Genomic DNA, 22,416 nt, shown 5'->3' on the forward strand with positions numbered 1-22,416 from the left:
AAAACCAAGCCAAGGTAGAAAGTGCTCTGACAAGTTTCTGGTTGATTTGTGTAGTTTAAGGTGAACATTCATCCAGAATTTTGCTGGGAGAGGTGCCTGTGCCTGGTGCCTTGCTTGTAAATATAAGCTGTCTTTATGGGTAAACATGAGCTCAGTGGGAAGTAAATGAAGCTTTTGGGTAGCCTAATATTGCATGGTCAGAACACGGTGTGTTGTGTAAGGCTGCTGTAATGTGTTCTTTTCATATAAATGAGTTTAAATTGACTCTGGTATGAAGAGTAGAACAGAGAATTAAATTAGATTAATAGATTTTTTAGGACCAGAAGGGACCATTAGCTCATTTAGTCTGACCTCTGTAATGCATTCTATTGGATTTCATCCGCTTCCTCTTCTACTGAGCCTAATGATTTGACTTTAACTGAAGTGTACCTTCCAGAAAGGCACCCAGACAATCAGTGCACTACTTCATGGAGTGCTTTTCTTGGTTGGACATTCTCTTCCAGAGTTAGATGTAAAATAATATTCACATTATAAATGTTTTGATTGTATCACCTGGTTAGTGAATCTTTTTTGTGCCTATTTGCATCGTATATAAAAAGGCAGAAATGTGCTGCTTGAGTTGTACTCTTTGGACCTTGCTCAGGCAGTTCTCTGGAGGTTGCCTTCTGTGGGAGTTACTGGTAGGTCTGAGATTTTTTATTTTATTTAAGATATTAGGAACTTGTTACATGCTGTGGGAAATTCCTGAGTAGACCAAGAGAGCAAATAATTCACTAGCAATGAGAAAATAGCTTTCTGGGCACTAAAATCAAGAAAGCCTTCTACTTTCAGATGCATGCTTTATGAAGAGTGCCACTAAATGTGTGTGTAAACTCTGCTTTTTAATTAAAATAAATTACCAGTCTGCAGAGCTTGTATACTGCTCTCTTAATGTCACTTCCATTTTTATTTGAATCAGGGTGGTAGGGAGTGACATTTAAACCTCGGAGTTTGTCATCAAGTTCTAATTTTCTCGTTGATGAGAACATCTGTCCATTGGAAAGGGCATAAACTTGTTCCAACAGTTTTTGCATAAGGTACTGAAAGATTTAATTCCAAATGAGTGTTCTGATTGTTGGCCTGTCTTTTTCTTTTCCTTTTGTTTCCCACTCTCTTTTTAAAGGAGCCCGTATTTACACTGAGTAAAAAAAAGATGATGATGCAAGTATGAGAAATGTAAAGGATACAAGATGTGTTTTGGTAAATAACCATTAATTGTATCAAGAATGTTGTTATGCTAGGTTTTTTGTGTCAAAATGTACTGGCAAATTCTGTTTATTTACAAGAAGTTGTAATTTTCTTAAAATGCAAATGTAAATTTGCTGCACTAAAAATGGCTTAATTAAAATTCAATTTTTTTTTCCTTCAAACACCATTTTTGTGATATTTTGGATAAACTTGCATTTCTTTATGGTTATTAATCACTTGAAAGAGGCTTTATCAAGGCTGTGGCTTTGTTAGATTGAGCACTGTGAGAATAGGCATGTTAACCCCTCTTTTTCATTAGAGAGAGGAAACCTTAAAATGGACACGTATCAGGGAGGGCTAGGGAAGTCCTCTCTTCCCTTTACAGTGTAATTAGTGACCAAAATGATCCTGCACAAGTTTGGAAGTAATTTCCACAACGTAGTTGACAGTGTATGCATCAGCTAAAACCAAATTAAAAGGACTGGAATTAGCCAAAATGACTCTAAGATGTCTTTAGGGCTAGCTGGTATAGGGTAGTACCAGTGGGAGTTTTGTGCTGCAGATTTCTGTGCAACCTGATTTGCACATCGAAAGTGGTAAGCTTTGTCTTCCTGAACCATGGCCCTTATGTGTTTCATTAAATTTTCTCCTTATGATGTCTACGAGGGTGGGGGGAAATGATGTGAAAAGTTTCTTTGTACAGTTGGTTAACACTGAGCAGTGGCAAATGTCATTTCTTTAGAGAATAGATCCAGGGCTGTAAAAGCAGGTCCTCTCCAGATAAAGGTTTTGTTACAGTGACCTGACTGTCCTCTTCCTACTCTGATTTGAAAGCTGATTTTAATATGCCAAAGGAATAATCATCCTTGGTCTGTTCAGCCTGGAGAAGAGGAGACTGAGGGGAGACCTCACCACAGTCTACAACTTCCTCATAAGGGGAAGAGGAGGGGCAGGCACTGATCTCTTCTCTCTGGGGAATAGTGACAGGACCCAAGGGAGTGGCCTGAAGCCATGTCAGGGGAGGTTTAGGTTGGATATCAGGAAAAGGTTTTTCACCTAGAGAGTAATTGGGCACTGGAACAGGCTCCCCAGAGAAGTGGTCCCAGCACCAAGCCTAACAGAGTTCAAAAAGCATTTGGATGATAGTCTGGGGCCCAGGGTGTTATTCTTGGGGATGGTCCTGTTCGGACCAAGAGCTGGACTCAATGATCCTTGTGGGTCCCTTCCAACTCAGCATATTCTGTGATTCTGGGAAAAATATAACTTGTATCAGTGCATTTCTTTAATTCATCTTCCCTGGAAACCTTGTGGTCAGAGAAGCAGCGGACACAGGCTTGTGCATACCTGAAGTTTATCCACAGTGTGCTGACATGATGGTTAAATGTGATTCTTGCTTCTGTGAGTGGACTGCAGAGACCCGTTTAGCATCATGATGCTAACCTGATTCCTCCAAAGTCACTTCATGATGCAACCTGTTTCCTTCCTTGATAAGTTCAGGGGAGACTGTTGCACCTTCTTTTCCATGGAGGTGAGGATCCTTTGAGGGAGCAGAGGCACTGGTGGTTTAGGGGTTGTCTATTACCTTGTAGCCTGGGGTTGGCCAAGAATGCCCACACACCTCTGGGGTGTGTGGATGCATCCTGCCACAGAGGTTGCCTGCCATTGTGGGTCATGTGGAAAAATGCCTGAGGCTGAGATATCAAACAGGGAGCTGGAGAAAATGCAAGGCTTGTGACTGGCTCCAGGTGAGGTCTTTAACCAGTAGTGGTTTGAAGATGGACCTAGCAAAGGGCCACAGAGCTGCCAGTAATAGTATGTCTCCAGAAGATCCTTGATTTGTCTCTCTGCCCCTTTCCAAGTATTTTTTTTATGAAGCCAAACCCTTTTCTGATGGACATGTGTAAGGACAGATGACATCAAGGGGGGAGGAGGGCTAGGGCAGCCTTTCTTTCTACTTGGAATCCACAGAAAGCAAACAAATATTTTTGCCTGAAATTAGAAAAAAAGGAGAGGTTGACAGGTTTTATGAAATCCCGTAACTTGCATGGCAAAGGCTCTGGCCAGTCACTAAAAGTGGCACTTCCCATAGCTGGCATGACTCATTGAAGAGACATCTTCGAACCATTTAGTAAAATTATTCATTTCTTTGTTTGTTTAGAAACCTGTAACAAAGTCCTTTGGATGTTTTCTGACCTGATGTTGATGTTATCTTGTCCCCTCAGTATTTTCATAAGCTTCAGCTGTTGATTCTAGAAAGCTGTTTTACCTATCCTAGGCTTGTCACTCTTCTACTACAAGAGATTCATGATTGATTTTTTAATTTTTTTTTATTATTATTGCATATTTAATAATAAAGCTGAGTAATATTCTATTCCCAGATGAGTCTCCAAGGAATGCAACTGTTTCTCATTATGAAGGGGGAAAAAAGTAATTAAATTTTGATTATTTTTCCCTTTTGCCCAAATATCTTCACACAGTGCAAATTAAATACAATTATTTAACCATGGAAAGCACTTCTGCCAATTAATCCCTGAGAAGTGAAGATGGAAAATGTATGCCACACACAAGCAGGCAGTCACACACGGATGCCTGGAAAAAAGAAACCCGAAGGAGTCGAAGACAAGCATGAGTTAACCAGCCCAACAGAGCCGTGAATGAGAGTTTAAGCAATAGTGATGTCCCTAAGAAAGCTGATATGAGCTCTGCAGCTTTTTCTTTTTTTCCTGATACTCTGAAGAATCTTTTTCTCTTTTGGCTTAATTGCTAAAGATTAATTGAAGTTCAAGAACTCAGTATTTCTAGTAGCCTTTATACTGAAATTTAAGATGGGTAATTTAACTTTGAATTGATTTTTTTTTCTTCAGTTTGAGCTTTTAGTATGTGCATATTTTTATCTTGGCTGCACTTGGGTTTCCTGAATTACAGGCAAGCTTACCAAGAGATATTCATTAGGCAAATGTGTTTATTAACAACATAAAGATTGTTGTACTGAATGCCTGAAAACTGGTTCCCATTATTAAAAAGAAAATATTTCAGGCAATTTCAAAGCATTAAAGAAAAAATTCGTCTCGTCTATCTGGATTTTAATATACCCTGTTTCATTATCTATTGAAAAACACTGGTGCTTTTTGTATGGGCAGTGTTTCAAGGTCAAAGTTAGTCCTGCTTCTGATTTTTAGCAGATTAAAAAGCTTACTTGAAGTCAATGGCTGTGTCCCCGGGAAACAACTCTTCTCTGGAAAAATCTTGCATCACTTCTATAGGGAGGTTCTCAGGTGCAGGCATCTGGAGGGCCCATGAGGTGTTTGCTGGCTTGATAAAAGCCATGCCTGCATCTCTGAGGTGTTTGTTTGAGCCTATTTAGTGTACAGACTTCATCTTCTAGTGTCTGAAATCAAACACTGAGTTTAGACATGTCTGAAGCTGCTGCTGCAGGGAGTACTCTTGACAGCAAGTCGTGTGCACTTCAGATGTGTATATATGTGTGTGTGTGTCTGTGTGTATATATAGATACATATTTGCATGTTGGTTAGATATATTTGAAAAAGAAGAAATTGCGAGCTAAATATACATTTATTCTCTTGGAAGACAGGGACCTACTCGGTAGCATTACAGAGGAGGTTTTTTTCTTCTTCGATGAAGCTGTCCCAAACAGTACGTGTGTTCTGATAGAGACAAGCATCTGATTGGCTTCCCTGACTCTACTCAGACATCAAGATGTTGTGCAGACCTAATTAATTTGATTTTGCACATTGCTAAAAATGCAATATAGGGAAGTGATATATTTCTATCCCTTTCCCTCCCATAGGATCCCCTTCTCCAGGCAAGACTACTTGGGCTTTGGCAGAGCAGCGAAGGTCCTTGGCTCTGTTGGACATCAACTGGCCAGTACTAAGCTTAATGGGAAAGAGACCTAGACCAAACCAAAGTGGGGCAGCAAGACTGTGAGGGAATGGATAGGTTCCTGAATTAGGCAAATTTCCTGTAATTTGCAGTGAAGCGAAGACTTGGTTCTGTCTCTGACACCATTGGACTGTCTTGATTTGTTAGGCAGTGTTTTCCAGCCTCTGATGTTTCCAAGTACAGATGCTGCTTTGAAGAGGAGAGAGCACCAGCCTGATGGAAATTCAGAGACAGATTTTCGCAGGCTGGAGAGGGGAGTCATGTGGGTGGTAAATATTTGGAACGCCACTGCTCTCAGCCTCCCTCTCTATTAAGGTTGAAGGCTTTTTATACCACCCTGGGGCTGAGATGTAGAAAATTGTACATTTAAACATGGAGCATTTTAGTATTACCCAAGGAAAAAAAAAAGTTCTATGGAACTGAAAGATTTGATAACCCTTGATTCAATGTTGTTTGAAAGTCATAATCCTTTATAAATTTCAGCCTTTTGTTCCAGGTCATAATAAAAATAGATCCTTGCACATCATAATTTCCTTCGCTGAGCAGATTTTTCTGACCAGGTTTTTTTAATGGACTGACGTTATGGCCCCTCAGTCCTGCCAGTGCGATGTAAAGCTTGTGTTGTTGATTTGAGCCCTGTACCCTAGACTCATTACCTTTTTAGGCCAAGCAAAGAAACTGTGGTTTTTCTACCTAGAGGGGATGTCACAAGGTATATTCCCTGCCTTTCTAGCTAGCCCTATAACTATTTTATGTCTGTTTCATATTCCACCCTTTTCCATAGCTCGTGGCTTTCATCTGTGGGTGGCAAAATGTTGGAAAGTCTTGGCAGTGATTGGTGAACTGACCAGGGAGAGTCTTAAGTTTGCTGTTCACTCCGTAGGAAGATCAGTCACGCATCCTGCATTTTGCTTTGGGGAAAAAGGAGCAAGCGTGCCAAGCAAATTACTGGGTGATTTACTTATTTGCAATTCTGGGATGGAATCTTTTATCTTCATAAATCTCATATTAGAATACAAATTGTAACTGTGCCCAGTGGTGACATATTTGTCTATATAAAAATCAACACCTTAACTGTGCATAGGGAGCAGACCTCTGTGTTTCACCCTAGCTGCATTTGATATCCAGAGTTAACTAGGATTGTCCAGTGTTTATTTATCTGTTAAGGTGAAGCTCTGTGCTTCATCTGTATTGCGAGATGCAAGGTCTGAGATTCAGCTTCAGGCTTGCATGGAGGGATTGGCATTTAGCTGGGAGTGCATCAGATGCCAGGTTTTCTGATGGTTGGGTGCATCGCACTATCAACAAACCAGCAAGAGGAGCTGAAACATGCATGGAAATGTCAAGTGCCAGGAGTAAAGGAATGACAGAAAAGTAGCCAGTGGAGTTAACTGTCAATATGGTCTTTTTTATGAGGCCATCGTTTGTTGCAGAGCTAAGCACAGAGGACTTTGGTTAAAAATTACCCTTGGTGCCTTTCCAGGATATGTCTCTGAATAAGAGATGGGGATAAATCCAGACCCTGCATCTTCTTGAGCTGGGCTGAATTTCTTTCTGAATTTCCTGCCATCCTAGGACCACAGGCTTGCTTTTCCACTTGATGTTGTAGGGTCCTTCTTCTCCAGCTGTAGTCTCACCCGAGTGCTTGGATGCTCACTGTTTTCTAGCTAAGTCGTAGTCATCTAAGCCATTTTCAGACGGTCGTGATATTTTCTCGTTTCATTGCACCCCAGAGTAAAGTTATTGCCTGCTTTTTTCTGTGCATGTTAGTGCTGCATTCACAGTATTTTAAATTGAATTCCTTTGGTCTGAAACTGGGAGATGTGGAGCAGATCAAAAAGGGTTTGCTGACATCAAAGTTTATCTACACAATCACTGTCAGCAGCCTATCCTTTGGCTATACATACTGATCAGTTCTGATGTTTCCAATGCATTAATTTGTCTGTGACAATTTTCTTAGTTAAAATTTGAGCAGCAGGACTGCTGACCTCAGATGACCCTAATTTCTTCATCTTAGAGACCTCCTACTCAGTAGGAGGTTGTAGATGAGATCAATGAAATTTTGGTAGATGTTCATCCTTTTGGGGAGATCATAATAGAATTGTGAAGTTCTGCTTTGAACTGTGTCCATGGAAAATGTAAGATGCATCAGTTCACTGGAAAGTATTATTTTAGTTCAGAAAAGCTTCTGAATTGGCTGATCTTTATAAACAGGGTTGAAGACCCTTACCAGCTTCTGGTGGTCAGAGGGTAGTATACCAGGTATCTGCTCGGCTTCCCATCACTCCCTTTTTGTCCAACTACCCCTAAAAAAAAGTCCACTGACAACTTGAGGGAGGAAGCCTACATGGAAGATGAGTGCTGCTGCTGACAGCCCATCGCTGTGTTGCAAATACCTGTGTTGTGTTAGAAATGACTGTAAAGTGTCAGTTTTTCCCTCCCTGCACAATGGCTTCTTCCCAGATGAATGCAGTTCATTGCTAATTATATCACTGGTCCTGTCTAAGGCTGGAGAGGGTTGGGTCCACAGCTCACATGGAAAAGTGCAGCCCTGCTGAAGGCAGCAAAGTTGCAGCCATTTGCACCAACAAAAGCAATGGTCTTTTGTCTTGTCACCTCTGCAATATCAGGGCATGTTGCTCCTTGCTTGCTTAATTGCCAGTTTAATCAAAACCTGACATGCTGTTTCAAATACTATTTCTCCCACTGAACACCTCAAGCTGTTGCAGCGTTTCAGTGAGCGTGTCCTGTGTGCACCATGAATAGCTTAAATGTATGGTTCTCATTCAGGGTGCCATGAAGCTGAGCAGATTTCAGCTGCCCGGGCGCTGTGGCTGTATAATGATGTTCCTGTTCCCAGCTTATCATTGACCTTGAGAGAGGTTATCCCCAGCAGAGCTGGTAGGACAGAGTACATGAGCACTCATCTGCTCCAGTGCAAAGTCCAGCAGCCTGACTTTGTTACTGGATCACTAAGGGGTTGACCTTTTGGGACTATCTTTTGCTTTCTTCATTTTCTAAATGCCCCCAAAATATACAAATTTTCACGAAGACGGCTCTACAATTTGCCCTCTGAACTTAAACTTCAGGGCTGTCAGTGCTAGTGACTGTTGTTGAGCTCAGTGATGGCTTTTCCAGAGCCTCAGCCTCTGTGATCATAGGATTTTCAGTTCTGTTTAAAAGTATAAAAGTCATCTTGCATTTCTAAGTGGAAAGAGGCTTTGCAGTACAGGTCTTGAAGACAGAGGCACAGCAAAGAAAGGCCTAAACCCAGAATATTTATTATTTCTTATGGATTTTATTTGCATTTGGTTAAAAAGTCCTAGGATGTAATCTCAGAATTTGGGTATGTCTCTCCTGATTTGTACGTGCTTGAGCCTGAAAGTGAAATGTCTTCCCAGTACTGACTTCAGAGCAATGCCATTTCAAGCACCTGACAAACTGAGGCTTTTTCACAGGTGGTTTTTTTCTTAGTTGTCCTGGCTGCTCTAAGCTTGTTCCGGTCATTTGTAACCTTTGTAATCAGCTTGACTGAAGTACCTGGGGACAACCTGCAGCCCTGCTCATCCATCTTGTAAAGCAGAAAGTGTAGGAGTTTGCCCTGAATCCACAGCACAGATACTTTGTTGCCCTCCACTTTTTCCTGCAGTCTCTCATTTCTTTTGTTCTCACACCTTAATAAAATCTTCTAGTGTTTTCTAAACCTCTGCTTATCCTGAGCAGAAAGCTGCCTTTGTGTCAAGTAACAGGCAGTTTGCAATCTGGCCTCTCATCTGTATGAAACTAATTGGAGATTTTTGTCTGGCATCTGGCAAAGGAAAAGCTTTCAGAGGACTTGCTCCCTGATCATAGCGATACAGGGTTGGATGCCAAGGTCTCCAACCTGCTGTGAAGGTGCTTTTTGTGCTTTTGCCCTTTTTGTAGGTGCATCAGGGTTATCTTTTTCTAAGTCCTCTTTTTTTTTGGTGTTCCCCCCTCCCTCCAGGACTTTATTAACCCCTCTATTTACTGTCCCTCTTTGCTCCTGTTTGATTTGCCTGGAAATAACAACAGCATGATTCCTCAAATCCAGTAACTTGAGAAGGAAACCCAATCTCTAATTAAGTGATCCCTGGAGGCAAGGACAATGAAAGCTTGAACTCCCTCCCAAAGAAGTCACCTGTGCCAAGGAGCTTACACACACTTTGAAATGGCAGACTGGCACAGAGAGCAGTGCAGCCACCTTCCTCAGGGGCTGGAGAAGGGAGGCGGACTTTTGGCTGAGGCTTGCCCAGGGTTCAGCTGGTTTGCTTAGGGACTGATGGCTGGATTTAGAGAAGTGAATTTATACTGCTATGAAGGTGTCACTGCCATGGTGGGGTTACAAGTACTTCCACACTGGAAATTCTTTTTTTTTGATTTCTCTTCTTTCTGTTTTTTAAGCAGATTGTGCTGCCTAAGAATCCCTCTGCAGCAAGAGGGCTTGTTTGTAACACAAGTTAATGAAAGTTACTGAAAGCAAAATACTATTCTATCAGATGCTTGTGTGCACACAATTTTTGCTGTAGCGATAAGTGAACCATTCAACCAATGTTACTTGAAACTATCATGTCAATCAGAGCTGGAATGGCTGATAGTATTGAGGCTGTGTATTCAATCCCAAGATGCCAGCCCAGAAATCATACCTCCCTTTGAATGGCACCAAAGTCACTGAATGCCATTAGATACAACCCTACACAAGAAGGATTAAACAGGGTTGCCCTCTCCTTTCCCTGATCCAGGAAAGACAAGCATGTATCCATCCTGAGCTCCTCAGTAACAAGGTGGTCATTACTGCAGCTCAATGTGAAGCTAAAGCTGTAGAAGTTGTGAATCCCACATAGGTCAGATACCTAGTCAGAAATACTGGGGGTTTTTCTTCCTTGTTTGGGTCCCTGACAGAGGACAAGTTGGCCAGAGAATTGAAGCTTGAGTTTACCAGTTCTTCAATCAAAAGATCATTAAAGAAACCTAAATGCAAGGTAAAGGATTAGCCTGTTAGAGGAAGTTTACCTTGAAATGGTGGTCAGGGCTAGCATGTATGAATATGTAGATCTCTACATTCATTAAGGCAACTAAAGGGGAAAAAAAGTATTTTTATTGGGTGATTGTGTTTCAGAGGTGACTCAGGACGATTTGAATATTTTCTGTTGCAAAGGAAAATACTCTGAACTAAAGCTATCTTTTAAGTTCATAGTAGCATATTTTACTGCAAAGAGCAGGAGCCTGAAGCAGAAGGAGCTGAAAGAATTCTCAACTGGGCTGAAACACACCACCTTTTGGGTGTACTTTTCAGACCCGTTTTCAATCATGCTGTATGTCTCCTGTAATCTTTTTGGGGGCCAGACACACACATCAGAAATGATGTAGTGTAACAATGCCTCTTCCCCTGCATGCGTGCAGCTAGATCATTGGGATTAGGAAATTCGGCAGTGCCTTGGGACCCTTGCCCCAGTGCTGTCAGACAGAGCAGTGCCCTGGCAGACCTGCGTGCCGCCCTTGCAGAGGGCAGACATCCAGCATGATTCATACAGTGCGAAGGAGGCTCAGGCAAGAATTAATTTGTATTGTTCAAGAAATACCAATCAGGCTCTTATTGTTCTAGGCAGTGTGCAGACTTATAATCAAAACTGTCATCCAAAGGCCTACAGTAACATCATGGGAACTAAGATAAGAATAATCCTGAGACATGCTTGAAGGGCCTTAAGGAATGTAGGTTCCAACTACAGAATATCTGATACTAAAAAATTATATTTGACCTTGTATGAAACATCTGGTCTGTAGATGTTTAATGTATGAACCTGTATTCTGCTCACAGTTATTGTAAAGTCTGTGAGCTTGTGCAGTTTCTGACCCATTGCAAACTTTTCATTCCCTGACCATGTAGAAAGAAATAAATGTGGGACGACAGCATCAAGAGAACAGATAGTAAAACCTCCTGTGTCATTCCTGACTCTGTGAAGCAGTGAAAAGGGACATGGTGAAGTGTATAACAAAGTCCATAGCTGACTTCACCAAAACTAAAATTGATAAGCTGTAGCTTATCAATTGTAGTCTGTAGACTTCAAATCTCTTTGAATCTATAAATCAGCAATTCTGCCGCATGGGTCTTTAAAAAAACACAATCAAAATTGGCCACGTTGAGCATGAGTTTCTTCAGCCGACTTTACAGGTGGTAGGTAAAGAGAAAAAATAAACAAACATTACCATGTTTTGACACTTAGCTAGAAAAACTGTGGAGAAAGACCCAACAAGCAAGACAGTGGTCATGGAGTTAAAAAACCGTGTTACATGAAAAAGTGAAAAGAGTGCAAAAACAACAGAGCCCTAAACTGTCTTTGCAAAGCATTTTTGGGCTGCTTGGCATTGCTTTGCTGTAAAGACCTGGGGATTTCTGGAGTTCCCGACCAAGGCAATAGAAAGAGGTGCTCCTTTACTGACTGTGACAGGAGCATGCCTAATTTTTGCTATAAAGTGTTAAAAGTGCTCCCAGGATTTGACCATCAAAAATTGTATTCAAAATTGTCACTGATGCAGAAAGGGTACAGATATATTCACAGCTAGGGACATGGTTTAAAAATGCTTTGATTTCATTTTCCTTAGGCTGAGGAAGGGGGAGATGATTTCTAATGATTATTTTAAAAAATCCCAGTAGGGCTTTCTTTGGATGGCTGATCCAGCAACTTGCCTTTTATTGGCATTGGAGATGAACTCAGGCCTATAGGCTCTGCTTCCTATGCTCTTAGTGTCCGCACACAAAATATATTGACTCTACCCTTACTGGCAGTCAGAAAGTCCATATGTAGTTGCTATATGTGAATTAGGGAAATTGTTGTATCCAGATCCTGTATCCGTTGTGCAATGGGGAGATGCAAGAGACTTTTGAGACCTTCCTCTTCCTCTCACAGGTTTCTCATCCAGCTAGGTTAATGATGAACAGTGCAGCAAAAGTAGGCAATCTCCCCTCTTCTCCCCCTTCTCTGACACTGAATTGAAAACATGGATTCTTTAGGAGGTTTTTGATTGAGAGAGAAAACATGAAAACAGAGAGAGGAAGTCTGTCAGAGTTAGATCAATTTGCCCAAACAGCTCAGTTTTTCAGCTGACAGCATTTTAGCACTCAGAGGGGAGTTGTCAAAATCTCTCTACAGGCAGTCATGTCCTTCATGCTGAGACATACCTTATATTATCTTGCAAAGAATGAAGAAAAGAAAAAAAAACGATGAAGTGGCTTAGATTACTTTCTTTTAGGCCATGAAGAAAATACCCATCCTTATTTCATTTCTTCATCAAATAATGTAGTGTTAATCTTGTTTGTTGCTTGATCACTCACTTTGAGATGGAGTCTGTCCCCTCTTGCAGCATCCTGCTGCTGCACCACAGCTGAAGCTTGGCAGCAGGCAAGAAGCAGAGCCAGGCAGGCTGTACTGCCTGTCTCAAGGCTCCTGTGGCAGATCAAAAGAAGTGATTAATGCAGTTAGGGTGCACTGACCCACTCGGAAAACAAATTACTCATCTCTTTGCACTTTTCTAATGAGAGCAGTTGATAAAAATACCTGTAATGAAGAAGATTGCTCTGGTGCTTTATTGTTTGGCAGTCTTTTTGGGGCTGCAGTCACAGTGAGGAATAGTCACAGAAACCCATGGAATATAGGAGTTAAGGTTTGAATAGTAAGTTGGCCACATGGCGATGGAACATAGAGTTGATTAAGCTGGACAAGAGGATGCACGTCGGGAGCCAAAGAGGCAGGCCTGTGTGATGAAATTGTTTCTTGGAGTCTTGCAATCATCAGTGCCTGGAGAGAGGATGTAGAAGGTGAGAGGAGTTGGGGTCTCACCTGCTCAGGAGGTGGTGGAGGAGAAAAAGAGAGGATCCCAGCAGAGGTATAGGCAATACTGGAGAGGTACAATGTGGGGATGGAGGCTATGCTACACATGCAGAGATATAAAGGTTGGAAAATAAAGACACAATTGGAAGGGACATCTGCTACAGGCTATCACAAATGGAGGAAAGCGAGAGTGACAAATTCTTGGACCACATCACACAATGTTTGAAACCATGAGACACTTCAATTACTGTCTCCAGGCTGGTGACTCACACATCTACCTGTCTACTTCGGACACGTCTCCTACCTCGCAATCCACCATCTCAGCTGATTTCTCTGACAACCCCCCTAGATGCTTTGCCACTGAAATTTAGGCTCAGCATGGCAAGAGTGATTGCCTGATTCCTCCTTCTCCCCCACTGCTCCCCTTTCTACTTGAACAAGAGTGGCATAAGTAACAGAATGACAGGGCTGTGTCCTAAGCTCTGCCTGCAAGGAGCAAGTGTGCTGTAACACATTTGGCTTTCATTAAAACCCTTGACCTGGAGTTGTGAGACATAGCTCTCTAAATTATGCTGGCAGGTGGATTAAAAGCTGTCTGAAAGGCATTGAAGGAAGGTTGCAATTGGTGGGAGTCTCCCTGGGGCAAGGGGAGAGTCTGGTATGGGGATGGAGGGGTCGTCCAGATACAATGCCAGTACTGTTCCCGGGTGCAGTTTTATGTTACGGTTAAACTGATAGCTGTCACTGTCCCACCCCCGGCTCTTTTATTCTTGCCCTTTCTTTTACATCATATCTGGCACTGCTGCCACAGCAGCCTGAATTGGTTCTGCTCATTGAGCCAGTGGAAAACTAGTAATTATTGTTTTCAGTGGGTCGTTTTCCATCAGATCATCTCTAGCTGGCTCTGTTCTTGTGTTAATTGCCAGATTTGCTGCGAGAGAGGGGATAGGAATGCCTGGCCGTGTCACAGGGGAGAGAAGACTGCTGTGAAATGGGTTAGCTGTAACACAAGGCTGCATCTAAGAGAGATGGAGGAGACAAGAAACATGGGTGATAGCGAGAGCGCAGCAACAAAGAGCAGGTCCTAAGGGAGCTCAGATGGGGAAAAAGAGTAAGCAACAGGGAAAAAAATAAGGCATAATCATCTCAGGCAGGGAGGCAGCAGGATTCCTTCCACTCAAAGAGAAAACTGAAACAAAATCTCCTAACAATGAGATCTGTTGCTCAGTGTCTGATAATGAGAGGAGGTGGACAGCCCCAAGGAGACACCTTTCAGAACAGTGTAAGGAACAATCTTGCCTCTGCAGGAGATGGACTGGATGGCTTTGGCTAGGTTTGCCCCGAAAAGCTCTTTCTACCTTTTCTATCCCAAGTCTTTTCAGCCACACCTGAGGCAGAACAGGCTGGGCTTGACCCACTAAGGAAGTTGGAAACATCCTGTTTGACTTTTGGGACAAGAGGAGAATAAGGACAGTAGAAGCTGGCACAATGCGCTTCATATCAAATTAAATCTCTGAGAGATGGCCAAGGAAACCTCCCTGGGTTCACCGTGGCTAAACCTGCTTTGGGTGGTTTGTGGTTACCAATATTTGTCTGCTTTAGGGCTCTGAGCACTGCATTGATACAAATCCCTGTGTTTCCTCTGCACCAAAATCCTTCTCCTCCTGCCCTAGGTTTTTCGGTGCAGGTGACTGGTAAATTATATTTCATAGGACAGTGAGCACATCTGGGAGGGAAAGAAAAATACAACATGTTGTGTTTCTTTAGCCTGCTGGGCAAGGCGCTGGGGAGAAAAGCTCAAAAAATGTGCAGCCCTGGAGGTCAGCTCCCTGCCTTGGCCACTGGGGAAAGCCAGATTTGGATACAGCCTTCTTTTATGTGCTGCCGTTTGGGGATAAGATAGGAGGTCTTTAACACTGTTTAATTATAATGGCGTGGGTGAAATATTTCCTGCGTATTTTAGTTTTTCTTCCTTCCCAACCCTTATACCAAACTCTCATACCACAGGGGAGATTCTGGCATGTGCACTGGAGACTGCAGAGCATCACGGGAGCCAAAGTTCTTCTAAATTTAATGTTTTAAGTCCGTAACAAAAGGATGAGGTCCATCTAAACACCAAACGCAAATTACAATGTTTGCACATCAAAATGAGGAATCTTGGTGTGACTTGAAGAAGCTTATTCACCCCTGACTTTAGCTGGGACAGGAGTCCTAAATGCTCCTTGGAAAATACTCATCTGCCACTGTGAAAAGCCTGCAATTGCTTCAGCTGCTGTAATACTCAGACAGTTTTTAATCCATTCCTTTGGCATTATTTTTGTCCTTATTTTAGCCCATAGCTCAAACCTAGCCTAGTCATCCCAGGTAATGGCTGTCACAAGAGGGACAGTTTGGTTATCAAAAAGGTTTGATTTCCTCCCTCTCACGGTTAGGGCTGTTGTTTGTTGTGACAAACTGAAAACAGAAGTGGTACTTCCTCAGAAAAGTCTAGTCCAACTTTCTGTTCGGACAAGCACACTGCCAGGCACTGCTTTTGGATTTGCATTTAATCTAAAATATGAGACGTAAGTGTGAGAGGGTATTAGCTAAACATCTCCCCAGCTCGCCCCTTTCCCTGCATCCTTTATTGAGCTTTCTTCCTTGACTCCAAGGTTTTCTTTGTATTTGGCAGCCCACTTGACTGAGGATGAAGTTTTCTTTGGTCAGTACTGGGGAACTCAACCACAAACTTGGGACAGGGAGGTGAGAACATGCCTCTTGCTTCTCATCTGCAGATTGGTTCTTTTTGAGTTTTCCTGTTGACCCCTCTCTTTGAAAGGTGGAGAAACAAAATGCATGCACCAAAGCAGGGCTTTTTCCAGAAAAAAGCACAGTCCTTCATACCCTAAACATGAGGACATTATGCTGGCATTTGAAAAAGCTACTATTACGTGCTTTTTTAGACAGCTTCATAAGAAATGTGTAACTAAACAACATAAAATGTTACAATATTGTAACTTCTGTCAAGAACAGTAAGGGAGAGGAAACATTTGCTTGTTGTGGTGGCTTTGCATATGAGCCCTCTCCTCGATGTGGATGGAAGGCTCTCATTGAGGCTGCTGGTGTTGGTAGCCTCCATTTTCAGCAGGCAGACGTGACCAGGAGCTGTCCCTGTGTGGCAGCCACGCTTGCATGTACCCTACTTTTCCTGCTGCAGTTTCTTTAAGCTTGCCATGCTTCCCATTATGAAATTCGAGAGGCAAAATGGCAAGAGAGCAGAGATAATGTAGTCAGAGAGTTCCTGTTGGAAAAGAGGGTTTTCTTTTATTCAGAAGCATCTGCAGCTTCAAGGGAAGGACAGGGAAATGTCCCTGGGAGGGAGGGAAGAAGCGGGAGCGGGTGGGTTGCTGCTACCCTAAGGAGTTAAAAGGGCATTGAAAGATGAAAGGGAGATGTACAGATGAAAGAGAGATACTCCATAAAAGGCCATGAGTAAATGAAGCGGTGGACAGAATCAGTGCTAACTCTGACATGTCTGAGGTAGAGAATGGCTTTATAAAAGCTTTATTTAAAAAGAAAGCTCTTAATGCAAAATGGAAGAGGGTGGGCAGTGAGGAAATGATGTTTTATAAAGATAGTCATTGATGGAAGGCAGAAAAAAAGGCTGCTGGGAGAAGTCTGAATATATTCTGAGTAATAGGCCTGAATGAAATTTGTTTAATGGCATGTCAAAGGAGCGTGTTTGCAAACCTACCAGTTTTTAAATTTCTCTTTCCATATGTTTCTATATATGCCTACATATTATGGGATTCAAAAAGACTCATGAGGGGAGAAAAAAGGGCAAGAAAAAAATGTACTGATTTTGGAAATTAAAGAGTATGAGAGAGATGATCCTAGAAATTGCAATCCAACTAAGTGGTCTTCTGTTAGATAATAAATAAGATTTTTGAAAAGATCCTGTTAACATTTAGAAAATTACAGAAATGTGGCTAAAAAGTAATGTTGTATTTTGCAGACCAGATCATCACAGACAAACTGGACTGCTTTTAAAAATTAATATGTTCAGTTATATGGAAAAAAGGGCCACAGCATGCAAAGAATACTTTATCTGTAAAGATACTAGTAAAATTGTCAGTATGTTTTTCAAGACTTTTCCTTAGAATATGTATTTAGCATATCTAGTGTGTGCCTACCCCATTGTTATAAAAAAAGGAGAATTATGTGAAGAACTGAAATCGAAGTCTGAGGAATTGATGTTTACTTTTATGGGTATTAACTCATTAGTGATCCAAGCAAGTGGACTAACATACGAGGGATTAAATCCATGGAGGTGTCTGCATTCGGAGGTGCAGACAACAAAGGGTGTAGGAGAGGCAGTACCTGGGAACATGGGTCATCAGAGATACCAGCATGAAATTAAATTAAATCCTCTGCATGAAATGCTAGCTAGGTTGTCTAAGAAGGATCTTGAGAACTGGTGAACCTGTGGAAGACAAAGCATGATAAAAGAGGCTGGAAAATGGGTAGAAATCTCAGTAATCCGACATGACAGCAAAAAAATGTGTTGCAGTGATCGCCTGTGGATAAGGACAGCAAAGAAAGGGGACTGTCACCCCTTGAGAACAAAGAGTTTGAAGCACGTTTGTTTAAAAAAATGTATCTCCCGGTGGCTGCTCGTGTCTGCTGCTGGAACTGGATCAGGCATGGGGCAGAACTGCAATTTAGGTGCACAACTGTCCATACCCACCATGGTACCATAGGCACTTAGCCAAGGAGCAGTAGGGAAAAGTGAGAACCATCCATTCTGGTGATTTTAGTTATCTTAGTTATCTTCATGGCATCACCAGCTTTAGGAGACAAGTAATCAGATGTTTAGGACGTCTCTCATCATATATTTTAAAAAGTCTTATTTTTAGTCTAGTAAATGTCGGTGTTCTTTTTCTTTGCTTTTGGGGGTTTGAATCATTCAGTTTTCTATTCAGGTTTTCTCTTTGACAGTGCATAGGAAAATCTCAGGTAAAAAATGAGCAAGGGCCAGGCAGAAAGGTTTCCCATGTGCATACATGACAACAGGAGTTGCGCTCTAGAAAAATCAAATGTCACCGGCACTGGAAACTTGCCATAGGATCAGGAAGGAAGCCTCCCCTGTTAGATGCTACAAACAGTGGCTGTGTTTCTAAAAAGGATCAGGGGGAAATGGTTTTAATAGATACAGAGGTGAGACTGCTTTGTTGCAACTTTTCTTGGTTAGTCCATGCATTCGCAGATTTTTTTCTGTAGTTTTATATCATTGCATCTGTAGATGACTAAATCACTTAGGGGCAGATTTTTGAAGATATGTGGGTGTTTACTTTCTGTCTGTGAGCATCCAGATCCCTTTTAAAAAAATAGTAAGAAAAAAAATCCCTTAGGCCAAGCTATTATATTTCTTTCAGTCTTCACAAAACATTATCTTTGTTCTTCCAACTTATGGGCTTTTTAAGATGTGTTGCATCTCTCATGTGTCAGACCTGAAAATAATGGCCAGTCAAGCACTTTTTCTAATTCAGAAACGCCTTTCTTGTTCCCTCTACCCGAGGGAGGCCATGTCACCAGATAGATTTTCAAGGTCATATCCATATTGTGCTCCCAGAATTGTTACTACCAAACATGCTTTTTTTTGATGTTGTCACAGCACATGCACATGGCTGCTATGAAGACAGGCTGTTTGTGGCTACTTGTGTCACGCTTACTGTTTGCCGTGTCTCACCTGAGATGGTTTTGATATTTAGGCAGTGTTGGCCAGACCTGAATCCTTGTGTTATGATACAAGAAAAGCAGACCAGGACTGATCCACAGTTGTCTTCCAGTATTACCCCTTGTTGCCTGTTGCTCCCCCTGCCCAGCACCTGCCACTCACAGGGAGCCACAGCCATTGGCCATGTCGGTGCCTGGATGTTTCCAACTAGAGGAGTGAGGGAAATGGAGCACAACCTTAGCTAGTACATAAAAAATTGGCAACTTCATGAAATGTTACTTTGATGATTATGTTTGATTGCTGTTTACTTTTTTACCTGGGAACCGGCTGCAGAAATAGCAGATGGTTATAGGCAGGGTGGGATCTGGAGAAGGCCATGCAAGCTGTTATAATACGAGGCATGGTGAACTTCCCATCAGCAACAGAGACATCTTGACCTCTGGTATTTTATCAGAAGTCTAGTTTGTTTTTTTTTAATAACTAAAAGACAAGGTGCAGTTTTCCTTGGAGAATCCTTCAAAATTCAAAAAGGAACTGACACCAGGCATTTCCACTCCAATAAGCACAGGTACCAGGCCAGCATTGGTTAGCACATGGGCAGCTCTTCAGGTCGAAGAGCAGTCAAACAAATAGGCTCATGGGTTTATAGGTGTGTGTGTGTAGATATGAAAGTATGGCAGGTGGAGAGATGGTAAGGGAGGCCAGGTCCCACCTCTTGGTCCTGCACCTTTGTCAGCTCAGACCCAGTGTGCAGACAAAACAGCTGAAGGATTGGAGAGACTGGTGTTGAGTGTTTCTGCCTTTTTTTTTCTATTAAAGGTCTCACATCCCCCTTTTCAAGTGCTTTTCTGCAGCAGATGGAACTTAAGAGGGGGAGATAGGAGTCATTCATTCCTAGAGCCAGGGCTTGCAGTAGGCATCTGAAAGTGCAAAACTCACTCAAAAGGGACTGGGAGTTGGCCTCACTCGGCAAAACTTGTTCTGTCAGTCTTTGTTATCAACTTGAACTGCATCAGTATTATCAGTCTCAAAATTTTTCATAGGTCCATTAGGTAAAATACTGGTTTTTAATAGAATCAGTGGCAGAACTTGTAATACTGTTAAAACCAGGAGTACCGTGTTCTTGTGTACCAGTCCCATTGCCAGACCTTGGTTCAAACACCTCCCCTTGCCTCCCTTCCCTCAATTCTCTGAGGTCACCACTGCCAATAATAGCAAAACCAAAGCAAAAATGTGATTCTGTTGATTAATAAGAAGATTTATAAGGTATCCTGATTCTGAATGTATCACTAGGGACTCAGCAGTGGAGAGCCTTTGTTCCTCAAATGGGAAGACTCTTATGAGTCTGAAGAACACCTGAGCTGGCATTCGTGCCCAGAATATAAATCACAACAATTGTTCACATTGCTTTATTATAGAGGGGATATTGAAACCCAAAGTTTGATTTATTAGCATTGTCGGAAGTGTACAGTCTAACCGAAGTCAAGTTTGATTTTTTTTTTTTTGGAAATACTGTGTTTTGCATCAGCAGCAAGTAGATAAAAGCTTTCTGTAACTTGTTTCATTTATCACTAGAGAGCATTTGATGCTTCCTCCATATAAGGTAAAAGCTTTTATAAAACATTAATAAGCTTCCATGGTTATTACTGATTTGTAATGAATGTGTAAACAAAGTCTTGTAGTCTTTTATATACTGTACATGTATCTTCTTTACTCTGGCCTAGCCCTTTAAGCTTACAGAATCATTCTTTTTTGGTTTTGGGGTTACTCGGTCCCAAGAAGACCAGATGATTAAAAAAAAAAACACAAAAGAAGCAAAAAACAAAACCCAAACCCCACGTGTTAGCAGTGTGTCCATAGGGCAGAAAAGACCACCAGGCTCCTGGGTTGCACTAGACAGAGCATTGCCAGCAGGTCAAGGGAGGTGATCCTGCCCCTCTACGCAGCTCTGGTGAGACATATCAGATATTGGGTACTGTGCTGGGCTACCCAGTGCAAGACAAACAGGGACTTACTGGAGCCAGTCCAGCAAAGGGCCACAATGATGATTAAGGGATTGAAGCATCTCTGCATGGGGAGAGGCTGAGAGAGCTGTGACTGTCCTGGACCAGATCATCCAGGCGATCTTACTGGCAAGTATAAATGTGTAATGAGGGGAAATAAAGAAGATGGAGCCATGCTCTTCTTAGAGGCAGATAGTGAAAAACCTTTTCTTTTTTTTTCGTGTGAGGGTGGCCAAGCACTGGTACACACTGAGCAGAGTGACTGTGGAGTCTCCATCCTTAGAGATACTAAAAATGAGATTGGACACTTACTATGGGCTCTTGTAGCCCTTGGGATGGATTAGGTGATTTCCAGAGTTCCCTGCCAACCTCAGCTCTTTAACATTTCTGTGGTATCTTTGATGCAGCAAATGCTGAGACTGTTCTACGGTTATAAGGGCACTATCCTGCACATTGAGCAGCTTGGAGTGAGAGCAGACCGTCTGCCTGTTTCTGCTGCAGAACCAAGCAGCTATTAAATGATGACTTGTGCACACTAATGACACCAAATGGATTTTTAACATGTAAACGAGAAGAGGAAAGCAGAGTAACTCGTTATTAGCTATGGGTTTGCCTGAAGCAGATTTCCCATGTTAAAGCACTTAAAAGCAAATACAGAATTTATGATGTGTCAGTAGATTTTAAACCTGAATTACGTCCAGTTGCTGTAATGGCTAATAATGCAAATTATCTGAGTCACCCTCAGTGTAAAGCAGTAAATATAACCTCCACATTCAGACACACTTCTTTTTTTTGTTTTTCCTCTCCCCTTTCCCATTAATATTTTATCTCCCTGAAGAGATGTTTTCCACATATTATGTGCACCAGCATACCGTGCTTGTGGTATTCCTGGATGTCATTACAAAGAAGCCTGAAGACTGTATCGCTGCTCCGCTGCCTGTGACGCTAGCTTGGAAATTGCTTGGAGCAACAACAGCAAGTGTCAACAGGGAGCTGTATTAATTATTTGGAATGTGTCTCATAAGAGGAATCAACTGCTTTTATTGCAGAGCGAATATTACTTGAAACGGGAAGGTTACCCTAACTGTTATCATAATCTATGTGTCATTAACTTTCCATGTTTAGAAAAAGAGATTAACAACCCTGTAAATTGTTACAGTAAATAGATGAATTATAACAAAATGTTTTTATTGTAAATAGAAGTTTCTTGATATAGTTACCTTCAAATTGCTGGAGAAGAATTGGGTCTTAACAACTCTGAAACCGCATGGTGGTGTAGGGAACCAAAAAGGTTCCACTGAGGTGAAAGCAATGCTGAGTTCCAAAAAATGATATTTTCATCTTCTGCAGATGGGACAAACAGGTGGAATTGTGCTGCATCCCATGCTTCCTTCAAAAATTGCTGTGACATAGAAATGCTTGCTTCTCTCTTGGAGTGAGATGAACAGATTGAATGGGCTTGTGTGAAATCAGTGGTCTTCTGTAGCATATGACCTTTCAAGACAACATGGTGCAACATGTATGTGGTAGTGGTAAAGCAGGTATAACTAAAGTTCAGCAGAGTATCCATGTCTGCAAGGAAAAAGCAGAAGAGATGGGAGTGTTTTCAACTTTTCATCAGATGTCTGCACAACATGGAAGTTCCTTGGGAAAAATACACAATAGAACAAAATGCTTCAAAACCTGTTTTTAAGCTGGTGCCATAAACATGCTGTGCATT

The 22,416-nt window shown here is 41.9% G+C and overlaps 1 protein-coding gene across 23 annotated transcripts in view; it reads left to right on the forward strand.

Annotated features, from left to right (window-relative positions):
• ADGRL3 (adhesion G protein-coupled receptor L3) overlaps positions 1-22,416 on the forward strand; it is a 508,023-nt gene that overhangs the window by 340,066 nt on the left and 145,541 nt on the right. The window lies entirely within an intron of this gene.

The sequence above is a fragment of the Neopelma chrysocephalum genome, unplaced genomic scaffold (assembly GCF_003984885.1).
Source record: "Neopelma chrysocephalum unplaced genomic scaffold, ASM398488v2 Primary Assembly neopelma1_146, whole genome shotgun sequence".
Classification (NCBI taxonomy): domain Eukaryota; kingdom Metazoa; phylum Chordata; class Aves; order Passeriformes; family Pipridae; genus Neopelma; species Neopelma chrysocephalum.